The 18,699-nt window shown below is 34.4% G+C and overlaps 2 pseudogenes; one reads left to right on the forward strand and one right to left on the reverse strand.

The window, feature by feature from the left end:
• Window positions 1–1,859: 1,859 nt before the first annotated feature.
• On the forward strand, window positions 1,860–2,633 carry LOC114037207 (annotated as a pseudogene).
• Window positions 2,634–13,067: 10,434 nt separating this feature from the next.
• Window positions 13,068–13,721, reverse strand: LOC114037208 (annotated as a pseudogene).
• Between the last annotated feature and the right edge of the window lie 4,978 nt (window positions 13,722–18,699).

Raw genomic sequence — 18,699 nt, forward strand, 5'->3', positions numbered from 1 at the left:
TTAAAAATCCTCAATTAAACACCAAATTAGAAATATTGAAAACTGAAGAAAAAAATTATAAAAATTGAAATTATGAAAATTAGTGAACAAATAAATAAAACTAGGAGCTGGTTTTATGAAAAAAACAACAACAAGAAAATAGATAAACCTTTGGTTAATTTAATTTACAAAAAGAAAGAAGAAAACCAAATTACTAATATCAAGAATGAAAAAGGTGAATCTACTGCCAAGAACGAGGAAATTAAAACAGTAATTCAAAACTATTTTGCCCAACTATATACCAACAAATTTGACAATCTTAGTGAAATGGATACATATTTACAAAAATATAAATTGCCCAGATTAACAGGATAGGAAGTAAAATACTTTAATAACCCCATCTCAGAAAAAGAAATTGAACAAGCCATTGATGAACTCCCTAGGAAAAAAAAAACTTCAGGGCCAGATGGATTTACATGCTAATTCTATCAAACATTTAAAGAACATTTGATTCCAATACTATGTAGACTATTTGGGGAAATAGGTGAAGAAGGAGTCTTACCAAATTATTTTTATGATACAAATATGGTGCTGATACCTAAACCAGGAAGAGTCAAAACAGAGAAAGAAAATTATAGACCAGTTTCTCTAATGAATATAGATTCAAAAATTTTAAATTAAATATTAGCAAATAGATTACAGCAACTTATCAAAAGAATAATACACTATGACCATGTAGGATTTATACCAGGAATGAAGGGCTGGTTCAATATTAGGAAAACTATCAGCATAATTGATCATATCAACACCAAAACTAGCAGAAACCACATGATCATCTCAATAGATGCAGAAAAAGCTTTTGACAAAATACAACACCCATTCCTATTAAAACACTAGAGAACATAGGAATAAATGAAATCTTCCTTACAATAATGAATACCATCTACCTAAAACCTTTAGCAAGCATCATATGTAATGGGGACAAGCTAGAAGCATTTCCAGTAAGATTGGAGGTGAAACAAGGATATCCATTATAACCACTGTTGTTCAATATTGTACTGGAAATGTTAGAGAAGAAAAAGAAATTGAAGGTATTAGAATAAGCAAAGAAGAACAAAGCTATCACTCTTTGCAGGTGACATGATGACGTACTTAGAGAATCCTAAAGAATCAAGTAAAAAACTCCTTGAAATAATGAACAACTTTAGCAAAGTTGCAGGCTATAAAATAAACCTACATAGATTATTGGCTGAGTGAAGTGAATAAAACCAAGAGAATGTAGTACACATTGACAGCCATGTTGTGCAACGACTAATATTGATAAACTTAACCGTTCCCAGTAATGCAATGATCTAAGACTTCTCCAAAGGCCTCATTATAGAAAATGCTATCCACATTCAATGAAGGAACTATGGAATTTGAATGCAGATTGAAGCATACTATTTGTTTTTTTCTCTTTTGTTGAGTTTTGTTTCCTCTTTCTGGTGGTTCCTCCTATTGGTTCTAATTCTTACTTGCAACATCACCAATGTGAAAATATGTTTAGTAGGAATGTATTTGTATAGCCTATATCAGGTTGTGTGCCATCTTTGGGAGGGTGGTGAGAAGGAAGGGGAGAAAAAATTTTAAACTTAAAAGCATATGGAAGTGATTGATGATAAATCAAAATAAATTAATTTAAAAAAAGAAAAATGGGAATAGTAATGCACAATTCATAGAGCTATGACTACCAATCCCAGGGAAGGGAAGGAGTGAAATGCAGTAGTGACAGTGCCTAAGGTATTCTCTACCATGACTAGATGCACCAGTAGTGACTAGACTGGCATTTTGTTCTGACCTGTCGTTTTATCCTCTGGCATCACCAACTGAGGTTGTAACAATATAGTGACTCTGACTCAGAGGCACAATCCCCCTTTTTGCTGCCCTCCATCCTGGGTGCTGTGTTTGTGACTGGGGAATCTTATTGTGACTGAGAGCCAAAGCAAAACTCTGTACTATGCCAGTATACCAGCCATCAAAGTAGGGGCTGCCTCTGTGGTGTGGAAGATGACTATTTTGATTGATTATGGGATGATCTGACAAATTGACAGCCACTATGCTAAATTGTGAAAACTAAAAAGTCAATTTCCACATGGAACATAGCTGAGCCACAGCAGCCATAGATCAGAATGAGGAGCTATGGGAAGGTCAGAACTTTTGGGAAATTAAGATGATTTCTCCATTCAATGGCACTGATATGATATTTAGTACTGGGACATCAGATTTAAATCTGGACAAGTACTAGTCACATTTTGCAGCTCATTGGCCAAGACTGAAGCCTCTCCTACACAGGACTTCTCCATCACAAGACAATGAGTTTCTCATAATGGTTTGGCCAGGACTCCATCATTGGGGTTCACCTCAGCATGGGACAATGACCTTTTTCAAAAACAGGAAATACATAGGAGTTGCTACCACTAAACTCCAAAACAAGATATTCTCACATATGGTCTACTCCATTGCCACCAAGATCACCATGAAGGTGATCCATTCCTGTGCCAGCCTCACTTTTCTGTGGTATCTGTTGCTACCAACTGCAGCCAACTTCTGTCTGACTCTGGGGATGCACTGGAAGGATTGATGACCTCAGGAAGATGCTTCACAACAAACTGTAGCCATTACCCAAGGAGGCAATATGCTCAGGGATCCCAAAGGCTAAACCATGTCAAAGGAAGAAGTGTCATGGGACCTTATTTTCCAATGAAAACTGTGCTTGATATAATTACTCCTTCTTTTCCCTTCCCTCTACAAATAATTGAGACCAGAGGCAAGATTGGCAGGGGAGTTTGCCCATGCCCATCCTTGAATCCAGCTCCATTGGTTTGAATTTGCCAAGATATTCTCCTATGTCAGCAGCTAGTTTGGGTCATGGCCCCTGCCCCTCACCTGGACTGGAAAAGTGAGCCATGAACTCAAGACAATCAGCTCAGAAAGAGATAATCACAGTAAATCTCCAAGAACCAATTTTCTGAACTTAACCCAAGGGCTAAGTATTGATTACTGTGTTACTGCCTCCCTTTGGGAGGACTGTTTATGATCACTTCTGCCTCAGGGAAAGGGAGAACATCTTGCAGCCTTATCTCAACTGTTCTCCAATGTTCTGTTGAGAGGGGTGAGGAGAAAAGTCAGGTAAATATTAAAATGCAGAGCTTCAGATCCAGAATCTACTATTTTTTTTAAACTTGATCTGCATGTTCTCAGTTTCTTCTGCTCCTGTATCAGAGACTGTATCAAATCACTGTAGGAAGGTCAAAATATTTTATATGGGAGAGGGAAAAGACAATCATTCTGGAAAGCTATTTAAAATTACAAAATAAATGTGAGTAAGCTGTTTATATACTTGATTCAGAGATTCAATTGTGTCATATACTCAGAGTTCATTGACAAAAATATACATTCCATATGCTCCAAAATATTTATAATATCATGTTTCATAGTAGCAACCAACTGGAAACAAATTAGATCATCAATGATTGGTGAATGACTCAACCAATCATGTCACATGAATATAATGGACCATTATTGTTTTATATGAAATAAGGAATATGATGAATATAGAGAAATTGGGAAGATTTACATGAAATGATGTAAAATGAAGTAAGCAGAACCAAGACAACAATATAAACCAAAAAGAAAATATTTAAATGTAAATGAAAGGAATAAGCACCACAAAATAATTGAAAATATGTTACAAAATTACAAAGAAAATTTTTGGCCCCAAAATTGAGATATAAGAAAATAATCTCCTCTTCTCCTACTTCTTTATGGAGATGTTGGAAGGTTCTCTATGGGAGGGAATTTTTTTATATAATGTCAAATTATTATATATATAATGTCTTGATTCATTTTGTGAATTTTTTTACTCATTAAAAAATTGCTATTTGGGATGGCTTTCTGAGAGGAGAAGGGCATGATGGGTACAAGGGGAGAAAGGTTTTGTGGGAAAAAAAACAAAGGTATTAATCAAATTTTTAGACAATAAGAATTGTGCATTCCATACTCATCGTATACTTTCCCATATTTTTTAATTCTTTATAGAGATAACTCTCAGGAAACATGGTATGCATGGCAGCAGGAATTCATGCCTTTTGACATCTTTGCAATGTTCCTGAAAATTTTGTGTGACCAACAGAACCATGCAAATAACTTGAAAAAAAACATCTAAGTAGCTTAGACAATAGTCATACTGCTTGCCAAATTACTATTTAGCTTTATTTTTCTCCTCCTCCTTGTACAGTGTTCACCAAAAGTTTATCTATGTAGATTCATACAAGTACAAATGCTAATATTATTTCTTCTCACTAAGTACCTGAGGAGAATCCAGCTGCAATGCAGATAGAGGTAATGGTGGGATCAATCAGTAAACATCCACCCCTCTTTGGACCAGCTGCATTGCCTTCACTATTGTGTTAACAATATGCTATCTGTGAAGCATCAGAAATTTTATAAATACCTTATATTGGACATGTACTATTAGAATATCATGCCTTTTTCCTTTATTTAGCAAAATTCTGCACTTTAACAAAATAAAATCTAGAAGACAAAACCACCAAAGTATAAATGGTTATGAGGAAGTTCCCCAAATTTATTGCAATTTAAGCTATTTCATTTAAGTGTCAAGTTGATAGATAAGTAAATCATTTAGTTATGTTTTCGATCCATGACTTATGGAGTATTTATTTTCTTTCTTTAACATTTTAATTTTTGATATCTATTTCCAGAATATCAGTCAATTACCATGACAACTAACTTAAATTTTATGCTATCCTTTTATGTTTTCTTATTGATTTTTTTTCAGAATAATGTGAAAGAGCTAAGTAATAAGATTATATGGAAATTTGAATAATGATACCATATATTCCACCATTTGAAAATAGTTTCTGACTTTCTAACCATTATTCAACATGTTAAATATATTAGAATTGTTAAAATGTTAAATGATTAAGGGCAAAATCAAGGATATGCACATTATTATTAAACAAGAAAAACTAATGCATTGTATTTGAATATTTAGCATATTGTTGTTCACTCCTATCCAACTCTTTTCACCCCATTTGGAGTTTTGTTGGTAAAGATAGTGGAATGGTTTGTCATTTCATTTTCCAGCTTATTTTACAGATTATGAAGCTGAGGCAAAGAGGATTAAGTAATTTGCCCAGGGTCACATAATAAGTGTCTGAGGCCAGATACAAACTCAGAAAACTGAATTTTTCTGACTCCAGACACTGCACTCTAGTCACTGTGCCACCTATTTGCCCAAATATCTAGCATATAAACTGTTAAATTTTCTTCTTGGTTTTGAGGTAATATCTCATTAGCTTGGGAAAATAGCAAGAAAGTATTGAGAACAAAATTACAAATAAAAGTGAGAAAAGTGATCTGTAGTTTCATTGCAAAACACTAAAAGACATATATGCTCTATTTAACTACTAAAATAACACAAAAAAAATAAGAGTTCCACAAACATACTGTGTTTATTCACTCAGAGCTTAAAATTGGGTGAGATTTCACCCAATCTAAAATGTGACATCTTTGCTTGTTTGGCAATAACAGGAAAATGTGCTTTCAATTGACCTGTGGCAGAGTATAATGTGATACCCTTTAGAATACAAATAAATAAATACATTAAAGTCTTGCTTTCAAAATGCCTTTTGAAGACTCGTGAGCACATGCTCAGTAGACTGTAAAGTTTTTATCCTAAAAGTATTATGTAAGAGAATATATAGGCTTAAATAATATTGATGATGTGATGGTGGTGGTGATGATGATGGTGAGGATGATTATATTATTCTTCAACCTGCATATTAGTCTTTAATACTTTTCCAGATTATTTTGTCCTTTTTTTTGTTTTCACTTTGTTTTGGTATGTGATCCTATTTAATTCTCTGAGTTTTGAGAATACATTGAAATATGTATCATTCATTCTCACTACTACAGTCTAGCACAGTGCCTCAGAGAAAATTATAGAATGTGAAAGTGAAAAGGGACCTGAAAAATCACAAAGTTCCTAGGTACTTTTTTGAAGTTATTGTGTAGCATCTAATTCAAAAATATTTCTGAATTACTTACAAGGTGCAGGTACTTGCTGGCCTTTAGGGAGTATAAAGACAAAAAAAAAGAAGATGTAGTTATTGAGCTTAGGGAGCTTACATTCTAGGAGTAAGCAATATGTACTTAGATAAGTAAATACAAACTAATTTTTGAAAAGAGAAAGAGAGAATGATTGGGATGATAAGGAAATGCTTTAAAGAGAAGGTAACATGAGCTGAACATTGAAGAAGTTTAAAAATTTTACTGCAAAACTTTTAAAATTTTCCTTAATTTTCTTGAATTTTTGTGTATTTTCTTTTGCAACGTGGCTAATCTGGAAATGTCTTACATTTTTGCATTTGCAAATATTGCATTTGCATCACATGTATACTTGATATATTGCTTGCCTTCTCAAAGTGTAGAGGAATGAAGGAAGGAAGGGGTACAATTTGGAATTCAAAGGTTAAAAAAAATGATAAAATGTTTTATATGTAATTAGTAAATATTTAATGAAATAAATAAAACATATTTTTAAAAAAGGTTCTACTGCAAGAGATAAAATTGAGAAACAAATGTGCTCTAGACAGAGAGTGATCTATGCAAATGAATTTGACAAAAATTTTGACTGGAACATAGTACATGTGAGTATGTATGAATCATTTGTTTAAGAGTCATGTAAAATGAAATTAGAAAGGAATTCTGCAACTACATTTCATAAGAATTTCAATGAGAGGAAGAAGAATGCATACTTTATCTGAGAAATAATAGGAAGCTCTTGAGTCAGGTAGTCAATAAACATTTATTAAACATGTTTATGTATGAAGTACTGTGTTAAATGCCAAGGGTACAAAAAATTGTCAAAAGACAGTCCCTGTCCTCAAGAAGCTCACTACCAAATGGGAAGACAACAAGCAAACAAAAATGTACAAACAAGCAATAGACAGAATAAATAGAAAATAATTAAAGGAAGGAATTCACTAGAATTAAGAGAGGTTGAAAGAGGCTTCCTGGAGTGTCATGTACATGGACCAGTAAGGACATTTGTGACACTGTATCAAAGACTATGTGGGGAATAAGGACTAACAAAACTGAAGAGGTAGGGGGGAGTAGCTTATGAAGGCTTTGAATGTCAAACAAGATTTTATATTTGCTCCTGAAGAAAATAGAAAGTCAATGGGTTTAATTGGGTGACATGGTAAGACCTGCACTTTAGGAAAAACATTTTGGTGTCTCAATTAAGGATGAACCTGAGCAGGGAGAGAATTGAGGAAGGCAGATATACCAGGAGGCCATTTCAGTATTCCAGACATAAGGTGATAAGTCTACACTAGAGTAGTGGCAGTTTTAAAGGAGAGAGTGAAGTATATTGGAGAGATAAAGTGAAATCAACAGACCTTGAAAACACATTGGATATGGGAGTAGGAGATAGTAAGGAGTTGAGGACAACTAGATTTTGAGCATGAAGACCTGGGAAGAGGATGTTGCCTTTGATAGTAATAGAGAAGTTCATGATTGAGGGGAGGGGTGGTTTAGGGGGAAAGATAAAGAGTTTAGTTGTGGACATGTTAAATTTAACATCTCTACTAGACGTTTAGTTCAAGATGTCTAGAAGGCAGTTGGAAATGTGAGCTTGGAGGTCAGAAGAGAGTTTGAGGCAGGATATGTAGATGTGACAATTGTCACTATAGAGATGGTTTTTACATGCCTGAGAACTGATGAAATCACTGATTGAAGTATGATAGAGGGGAAAAGAAAAAGATTCAGGACAAAACTGTGTATGATACCTATATTTAGAGCATATGATTAGAATGAGTATCTAGTAAAGTATACAGAGAAAGTATTGTTAGATAGAAGGAGAACCAGTAGAGTAGTATCCCAAAAACCTATGGAGAAGAGAGTATGAAGGAGGAGGTGTTCAGCAGTGGCAATGGCTGCAGAGGAGTAGAGAAGAATGAGGATTAAGTAAAGGTCATTTGTTTTAGCAACTCAGAGATCAATGGAAATGGAATGGAATGATGATGTTTGAAGCATGAATTTAAGTGATTTAAGAAGAGATAGAGAGGAGAGAAAGTAGAGGCATCTATTGTAGGTGGCCTTTTCAAGGAGTTTGGATACAAAAGACAGAAAGGAAGTAGTATGATAATTAGATGATGGTTAGCAGGAATGAAATTATAAATTGAGGGCATTTTTTCAGGAGAAGAGAGTTATATAACATCAATTTGTAGTGATTCCAGTCAGAAGGATTGTGTGATTTTCTGCACTGAGGCATTGAGACAATAGAATGAGGTGGTCATACCTAAGCTTTAAGTTCCTTGAAGGCAGAAATTTTCTAACTTTTGTAGTGATATCTACAGTACCTAGCACAGTTCTAGTAAGATGGTAGGTTTAGTGAATTTTTTAAAATTAATTTCCTATCCAAGAACCCCAGAGTGGGAGTTCAAAAGGTATGTGTACTATCTCTCCCTGGGAGTGGAGCAGGGCCTGGTCTTTGCAAGTCTGTTATAGAGAGTACTTTTTCCAGGACTTGACAGTGCAAGTGGCAGAGCAAATGACAAAGTGCCTCAAGTAGATGACTGGGTGACAAAAGAATCAGTTGTCTGTACCTTAATTCTTCAAGTCTTGTAGTGACCCAATCAAAATTTTCTACCCATTCCAAATCATGGTAGCTGCTTTATATTAGGCCTATCTTTCCTTACTCAAGGAATTCGAAACCTGGCTTACCATCCTACTTTTCTCCCTAACTCCAGCGATTATACTAGGGAATTTCATTATTAATGATGATCCTTCAAGTTCCTTAATTTTTCAATTTTTCAACTTTCTTAAATTCTATGATCTTCTTTATTCTACCTCAGGCAAAAATGGAAATTATACCCTAGATTTCAGAGTTTCACATATAATTTCTAAAATTCCTTTATCTGAACACAACCTCCCATTATTCCATCTTTTTCTATGACTCAATAATCCAAAATCTATTTTTGCCATCATCTAGAACTCCAATCCCCTCAATATTTTCTCAGACTATTATCCCTGCTTTGAGATAATTTTTCCCCCTTGCCAGTCTCATCACTATAGTTGCTCTTAAATCACTCACCTTTATGTTCTATGGTGACTGATCCTTTGTCAAATGTCAGCATTGGATTGATACCACCACCTATCTTCTTAATTCTTACCCTGAGACTGAAGAAATCATTCAACCTCATTGACTTAGGTACATTTTAAGTTTATATTACCCAACTTCAACCAGATCCTCACTCTAGCAAGGTGGTCCTTTTATTTCTCTCTAATTTATTCCGTATTTTACTCCTTGCAGAAAGTATTCCAAATCTCCCCTTATCCATTCAAGCCTACCATACTTCCTCTTCCCTTTTTTGACTGAAAGGTCACCTTTTATTTTACTGAGAAAATTGAGGCCATTTAATGTAAACTGCATCTTCCCCCTTTCTTTACCCAAAAAACTACTTGTCAAAATCCCCCAATCTCTGATCTGATTCAGCCTCTGACATTTAGGTGTCCCTTTTCCTGGCCAAGGCCAATTCTTTCACATGATCCCATGTCCTTGCACCTTCTCTAACAGATTAGAACCTTAATTAGCAATCTACAGTCTTTCCCCATCCACTGATTTTTCTCTACTCCCTTCAAATACACTCAGGTTGACCATCTTAAAAAAAAATCCTTCACAAGAAACCACCATCACTTCAAATGATCATACTGTTATCTTTCTTCTATTTCTCAGTTAAATTCCTTTAAAAAAACTGTTTAACCTTTCTCCAGTTCCTCTCCCTACTTTCTCTTTTATCATTCACTCCTCAAACCTTAGAAATGTGGCTTTTGACCTCATCACTCAATTGATTAGCAAAGTTTCCAATGATTTATTGTCTACCAGATCTGATGATGTTTCCTCAGTCTTCATCCTTCTTGACCTAGCTGCTGCATTTGACCACCCTCTCCTCCCAAATACTCTCTCTAAACTTTGCTATCATGACACTGCCCTATTTTAGTTCTCTTACTTTTGCCATTCTCCATCATTATATTTTGATGACTCACTATTCACATCACATCCTCTAATATTGAATTTTACTCAAGGTGTTATCCTAGGTCCTTTTCTCTTCTGTCTCTAAATACTCTTGGTAAATTAATCTGATTCCTTAGGTTTAATTTTTATTTCTATGAAGTTGACAAGAATAAGAGCTTGAACTATAGATGTTATCTTTCTGGAAGATGCCATAAATCTTGCTTAAGAATACTATATGGCATGGTCTTTTTCTAAGACAACTGTAAGATCTAGACAATCCACAAGAGACAGAAAGTTGCAATTGAAACATTCAATATTCAGAGTAGAGATGCTAAAAGTTTCTTCCTTCAGTACATGCATGCTAGATTATATCATTTAAAAGAAATATTTAAGTGATCATCTGAGAAAATCCAACACAGCTTTCTTACTTTACCCACAGTCTATTTCAGTACTCCAAAATCTTCTCTAATATCATGGTGTGCTTTACAAATCTTCTGAGAAATTCCACAATGGGCATATTTCTCACTTAACTTTTAAAACTGTCATCTTACAGCTGTGACTCAAAACACTGTAAATAAAAGGCAGGAACCCAGAGGAAGCCAAGGTCAGACTTTATCTTTTTACTGATATCCATTCTGATCTAGCCAATAGAATGAAACTTGTTTAGAGTACCACCTATATCTAAGTTGTAATTAATAACAGAAAAAAATGGGATCTTAATTATGCATTGTTTTATAGGTGAATACAAAAAGGAGTTTTAAAAAAATCTTAGGTCAAAATATGTCTGATTTTGTGTTTATGAATATTGCATCAATGATTCCTACATATATCTCACCCATTTATTTTTTTCCTTTTAGGAAAAGTAAGATAATACTACTTTTCCCCATTTCTATTGTAGTTTGAGCACCATGGAACCTTTCCATCTGCAGTTGTTTGTCCTTCATTTTTTTTTTGAGGCAATTGGGGTTAAGTGACTTGCTGAGAGTCACACAGCTAGTGAGTGTTATGTGTCTGAGACAAGATTTGAACTCAAGTCCTCCTGACTTCAGTGCTGGTGCTTTTTCCATTACACCATACCACCTAACTGCCTCTGTCCTTTATTTTTGAAGAGTAATAATAATATCATAGGGTAATGTCTTGACTCATGTGTGAACTGGATTCAAATGAGGCAGAGTTGTGCACAAAATCCTCAGCTTCTCTCTTTTCCAAACTCATTGAAGTCCAATGACAATACAAATGTCAAGATGACTGGCAATGGCCTAGAATGCAGTGCATGACCTTGGTGTCTTCAATGTCTAACCAAGTTCTAAGCCCTCTACAATGCTTTTTCTCATCAGTGTTCATGAGCCTTAGAACAAATCATTCTTATTCTCCCATTCCACTAGGAGAAATCTTCACATGCTGTGTTAGACACCTCACTAACTAAATGGGGTTGATAGAATGTCAGGCCTAGCATCAAGAAGACTCATCTCCCTGAGTTCAAATGTGGCCTCAGACACTTACTAGCTATGTGACCTTGGGCAAGTCATTTAACTCCATTTGCCTCAGTTTTCTCATCTGTAAAATAAGCTGGAGAAGAAAATGACAAATCACTCCAGTATCTTTGCAAAGAAAACCCCAAATGAGATCACAAAGTATCAGGCATGACTGAAATAATTCAACAACTCGCCTATGGGTTTGAGGCTCATTGGTTACCCTCAACCTGGTTTAGCCCATCTGCTGAGATAGCTTAATCATGTATGGCTGCTGCACATAATAAAGCTTCTTGGAGTAACAGGTGAGATTTGCGTGCCAAGTAGACCTCAAAGGTGGATGAGAAGCCATGAAAAAGGCTTGACAAACCCTCACCCCATAGGTGTTAGTCTTCCTTGAACTCTCCATACACCTTTCCATCTAACTTAAGTGAAACCTCCAAGACATATTACCCCGACTAGAATACAAGCTTCTTGATAGCAAGGAGTGGCTCTTTTTTTCTATTTGTATTATCAGTACTTAGCATAGTATTTTATTTTATTTTGTTTTATTTTATTTTATCTTATTTCATAAGCATTTAATAAGTGCTAACTCATTCATTTATCTATATATATAGACTCATTTTCTCCCTTAAGCTTTATCTTGTACCACTATCTATTATTCATTTCAAAATAGATATTCTGTTGTATTCATGTGCTTTATTAAAATACTATGCTGTAAAAGTGACAAAAGAAAATTTCAAAGAATCACAGGAAATATGAACTGATAAATGAGGAATAACAGAATCCAAAGGACAATTTCTACAATAACAGTAATATGAATAAAAGTTATTTTGAAATACTTAAGAACTCTTATCAATGCAATGAACAACCATGATTCTAGAGAACAGAAGTGTGGTAACCATTTTCTAAGAAAGATGATAAACTTGAGATAAAGAATAAGATAAACATTTAGTTGATGTGAGGGAAAGCATTCAAATTAATAGGGATTGGGAAAGACTTCTTTTTCCCATCACTAAGGTTTATTCCTTTAGTAAAAACAGGCAAATTTCTTAGTTATGACTTCAAGAACTTATGTTTAAACATACCTGCTGCTTTTTGTTTTAACAGGTGTGTTTGTTTTTAAAATTTTTATTAGCATTAAGTTACATGATCACAAAAATAACTATTAAATTACTAGTGGGGAAAGCACTTTCTAAAAATATTTAAAACATACACTGGAAGGAATCTTATGAATTGCATGCCACCCTAGAAAGTTCAGTGAGCCATCCACAGTTACTTGTGTTAATGTATTTGTATCCAGGATTTTGTATTTATGAATATGGCTATTAAATAATAGAAAACTGAACCCCAACCAGCCTTGTACATAGCCTCAACAATACATGCTCAACTTGAGGAATTTATTCTCAAAATAAATTATCTGTTTTCCTTGCCCCCAAGAATAATGTCAGTTGTCCTTCAAATGTAGATAAGGCCACAGGCTTGTAGAAGTAGCTCCTGAAGTATGTAGTTTGGTCAGTAAAACATTTATCACTTCATTCAATGTCCACTAATTCCACTTCAAAACTGAGTTTAGCATGTGGTGGTATTTTTGCATCAGTCTGTCTTTTCTTGCTATAAGCCCATTCAGGTTCAATTCCAGGTGAGCCTTTTCTCCTTTACTCATTATTCCAGAGTGCTTTATCCCATCCTCTGATAACTTTACCCACTCCAACTTTAAAACTTAGATGTTTAGTATTTTTTTCTTCTTTGAACTAGTTTAAATATTAGTATCAAAAACAGTTCCATCTTGTAATGTTCCTCTGTACCAGCAATCAACATCTTCTTTTTTTGGGGGGTGAGGGGGGAAAGTTAGTTTTATTTCCCTTCTAAAGAATAGATTTCATATATTTTGGTGAACCCTCATCCAAAGTCTCTTCAGGTTTGACTTCTTTGGATTTCTGTTCATCAAGCTTCACACTTTTCACCTGTTCTATTACTTTGGAAACATTCTCAGTACCTTTGAAATGTTTACTTTCAAAAAGGTGGTTGTAGGCTGTGACCAAACGATTTTTGCTGGCTGTGTTGGTCACAATTTTTATATTTCCTAGTAATTTATGTTCTGTAAGAAATGAATCCAAGTCATTGTCCTGTAGAAACTTGATGATGTCCTTCTTGGGGAGCACCTCACTGTGCACTGTGCACTTCATACCTGCTGTGGTCGAGCAGCAGCCGTCTTCCCCCTACTGCCACTCTGTGGAAAGACTTCTTTTTGAAAGTGAGATTTTAACTCATTTTCCTGAAAGAAGCTAAGAGATACAGAAATTTGGGGGTCCCATAACTGGTATGTAATTAGGCTTACAAATAGTTTAAGGGGTAATGTAGCTACTAGGAGAAGCAGGACGGAAAAAAGATGGAAGATGCCCTTTCAAACATTCCTTGAGTCCATTGACAGAGGCAATACCCTCAGGCAGATGGGCCATGCTTTGATTTAGTGTAGTATTTCATGCTGTTCAATGTTTCTTAATGGAGAAAGAAAAATGTTCCCTTTTCAAACTTCAGTACACAAAGTGAATGCTTATACAGTAGGATGCTTACTAAGAGAGTGATATGATAGTAGTAAGAGGATTAAATAGTAGATGATTTCAGTATAAAAAGCCAACAGACTGTCGAGCTCAAAGAAGTGACCTATATTGTAGCACCTATAAAAATTCTGAAACTTTGAGCATCCTTAAATGCAAGGAGTTTGCATGCACATTAATGTTCTGCTTACAATAAAATCAAAAACAGTAACAGGTATTTTCATCCTAATTTCACCGTGGCAAAGTTCACCACCATGAACAATAGATATTCTAGTACATATGAGAATGAGATAGTCATTATCCTAGATAATATTTATACTAGGTAACATTTGTAAGTATGACATAGCTTCTTGTAATTGATTATATGGACATTACACTTCAGATCATCTCTTTTTCATGTGGATGAACTTATTACCATCTCTCTATCATGCTCACTTATAATTAGGTCTTTCCTGCTGGTAAGCTTGTAATATAGTTATATAATGCACAGGAAACTTTATGGGTTTTCTGTGCAACAAATGCTTGTTTTTTTTTTAAATCTAAATTATAGAACTTCATTATTTAACCTTCCCTCTTTGATACAGGTTTCAGCATTATATCTATCCATCTGGTGCATCACATGAACTTATTTTCCTTCCTAAAATATTAAGATTTAATTTCAGTATGCCAGGTGTTAGATGTGTTTATACTAATAGAATCAACATGTTTCTCCTCCTTTACATTTTTCATCCCCTTGAAGGTACATGCACGGTAAGGATATTGGGAATATAAATATTCAAATTTACCAAAGATCTTTTAATATTGCATGACATAAGATTTTATTGTGCACACATAATGAATGGTTAGTATTTGTATAGGCTTCTAGTAGTTTTGTTTTGTTTTGTTTTTAAAGAAGCTTCTCTTTAATGTGGTTAAAAGGACATTGAATTTAGAGTCAGAAGACCTGTCATGAAGTTTTGGTCTGCCTACTTACTAGTTATTATTATCTGAGAAGACATTCAAACTCTTTAAGCCTCAGTTTCCTCATTTATAAAATGAGGAAATGAATCCCTGCCTTTCTGACTATACATTTGTTGGGGGCAATCAATGAAATAATGTACATATCTTGTAACAAAATGCTATGTAGATATAAGATATTACTATGTAAATTATTTTTGGAAATCAAATGTAATTAGCTTTTCATTAACCTAGTTTATGACAACATTTAACTAGACCATAAAATGTATTTTGAAAAAAAAGTCTCAAGAAATCTTTACATTTCTGGTCACTATGTCTGGTGGGTGATCTGCATTTAAGCTTTCTCCAAAGTAAAAGGGTTACTAGGGAAAGAGAATTGTTTTAGAGTATGAATAGCAAGGGAAAGACAATATCATAGGATAATAGAACTGGAAATGCCAACAACCCAGCACCAATGTTGTTTTGCTTGTCTAGTAAATCAGGTCCAACATCAAGATCAAAAGATTTATGCTGATTGATCTATTTATGGTTCTTACTTATCCAAACCCTCTCAAAATAGTTTTTTTTAATTGTCTGTGCAAGTCATTTTTAGATTTTTACTAAATTGCATGGAAACCATTCTTGAAACTTCTTTCACACTGACATAGTAATTGAAAATGTAATCAAAGACATGGGTTTTCATATAGAACAGAAAGAGATGGTCACATTTCCAATGAAATAAATTTATGTCCAGTTTGGCATTTATAGTGGTCTCATGCTTTTAACATTTCTATAAATACAGAGATATGGTCATTTTAAAAAGTGAGTTTCATCCCAATTGACTATTCCATTATCTAGCTGTTACAATTGATGGTCAGATTATTTGGAAATAGAGATCAGAGGTGTCAAGCCTGTGGCCATCTGGTTACTTGAAGACCATAACATTATCAAGTGTGCAGGAGGACATTTAACTTCTGCCTGCCTCAATTTCCTCAATGGTAAAATAAAGATAATATTAGTACCTACCTCTCAGGGATTTTGTGAAGATCAAATGAGTATTTCTAAAAAGTGCTTAGCGTAACATCTTAAACATATTAATTATATACATGTTTATTCCCTCCCGTCCCTCTTACATTTAACTAGATATACTTATTATGGTGAGTTGAAGGAACTTGAAATTTATAGTTACCGAGGTAACCTTCTCACAGGTTCAGCCTCAAATTTTCAATTCCTCAAAAAAACTGGCAGAAAAGTCATAGTTTAGTAAAGAAGTCTGACAAACCACAATGCTTCAATTGCTTTTAAAAACGGATAAAAAGTAAACAACTGATGTAGTCACACATTAATCACAACACTAAACAAGCATACCCTTAATAAGGCACAACTAAATTCACAAGTGTTGCCAAATTATGGATCATTTGTAATGAGGGTTGTTGAAATCTAGCACTCTACGTGGTAAAGAGGGGCTTGTGTGTTTGTATGCATGTGTGTGTGTGTATTTCTATCTGCTAAGTGACAGTTATTTCTATTAAGGAAAGGATATATGTTCAAAATTATTCACATAATTCAAATGATAAAACCACATTATTTTATTGAATTACTTTTATATGATCTCAGTTATTTAAATAGAATTTTATCATTTTCCCTGGTTGTAGAATATATTGTGTCTAGGATTTGAAACATGATAAACCACATTATTGAGCTAACACAGACATCTCTGTCCTTTCTACACTCACCACAATAAAGAAACAAGGATAAAAAAGTGTGGGAGTTACTTAACAATACCATCTGTCTTTCCTAACTCATTCAACTTCTCACTTTTTACTGTCACCACTTCCATTCTGCTTTTTTTTAAAGATCCTGTGTAGGTGTCTAGATAAATACCCCTGTAGAAATTCCAGTGCAAAAAGCTTCTCACTTTTCAATTCTATTCTATTTAATTGAACAAAATATTTAGTATTATACAAGTTATACTAATAGTAGCGCTCTTCCTTCTTCTACACACCTTTCCTTCTCCTACTCCTTCTCTTCCTAATAATAGTAGTAGTAGGAGGAGTAAATGGAGAAGGACCAATGATAATTATAATTAGTACATCTATGGCACTTTAAGGATTGCAAAGTGCTTTACATACCTAATCTGATCCTCACAACATCCTCATAAATCCTCCTTTAATATCTCCACTTTATAGATGAGAAAACTGAGACTGAAGGAAACTAAGTGATACTTATCTGAGGCAAGATTTGAACTAAGGCCTTCCTGACTCCCCAAGTCTAACTCTTTGTCCACAGTGTTACCTTCTGAGTGTAATGATATGGCTCTGCAAAATTGGAAACAATTTTTTTTGTATTTTATTCTTTTTTAATATGAAAAACAATTGTATAGAAGTGTCCTTAAAGGACATGAAATACACAAGAATCACAAATACAGTGAGTAGCATATGATGAAACAATAGTCTGTACATTTTTAATATTGTGTCTCCTTTTGTAAAACATAGGAAAACATTGACAAATAGTGTTTGCTAAATTAATTTTTTTTCATCCTGAAAGTCTGTAGTCACACATTTCTGGTATCAGGATAAGCCCTTAGATTTAATTCCACTCTATCCAGATTTAACTTCTTAACATTCTTTGAATGTGATTCATCTGTTGCTACTTTCAGGCTCTGGTATAGCCTTGCATGTAGTATTCAAGAATTGCTAACATAACCTATATAAGCATTTTAATTGACCTGTCCCCTGAGGAAAATAGCCTAAGATAGGTCTTACTCCATTTTCTTCTAGCATATCTCACCTATGTATGTGTGTATGTATGTATGTGCATATGTATGCTAATCAGTCTTAGATTGGCAAAATAATTGACCTTTTTTCCTACCCTGACAAGAAACATGTGTGATGTTTTCCCCTGGAAAGAGTAATAGCCTTATCTCTACTCATAGATGTATACTCTGGGAGCTTTGAGCATTATAATTGGTTGTGGAGGCAAAGGTGAGAGAATGGGAAGTGGACAGAGAATCTGATTAGTCTCATGGTTGCCTTTGGGTCTAGACTTATTTTAATAGTAGTTTATTCTTCATGTCCTTGGCTAGAATTCTAAGAAACTCTTCCCCGAGCAATGGTCATGAGTTTATACAAAGTACAAGTATGCTAAGGTTTGTTCATGTCTAGAATTTTTTTTTTATTTGGCTCAGCTTTCCTGAGCTAGTATCTTGACAATAAAGTTTTCTATATAGAGAGTGTATGGGTTAACACTCACTCAAGGGTTTTTGTTTACTTAATCTTTGAGATGGGAGAGTAGACCTGCATGTTGTTCTATTTTCTTCTTTATTCACCTCTCAAATCCATAGTTAGAGGCACGTAGATGGTAGAGTGGGTAGAGTATCGGACCCAGAGTCTGAAATTTGAGTTTATCATCGAACCTCAGACATTTATTAGCTATGTGACTCTGATAAGTCATTTTAACTCTGTATTCCTCTGTTTCCTCAGCTACAAAATAAAAATAATAAAATCACTTACTTTCCAGGTCTGTTGAAAGGACAAAAAGAATATATGTGAAGTGCTCTGATAGCCTTAAAGTTCCATTTATAAATGCTAACCAGGTAAATAACACGCTTCTGTTTGAAGAACCTTCCTAATATATTTCTCTGATCAAGTCACACCTCTGCTCATTGCCT

The sequence above is a fragment of the Vombatus ursinus genome, unplaced genomic scaffold, assembly GCF_900497805.2.
Source record: "Vombatus ursinus unplaced genomic scaffold, bare-nosed wombat genome assembly UNPS02010284.1, whole genome shotgun sequence".
In the NCBI taxonomy this organism is placed as follows: Eukaryota; Metazoa; Chordata; class Mammalia; order Diprotodontia; family Vombatidae; genus Vombatus; species Vombatus ursinus.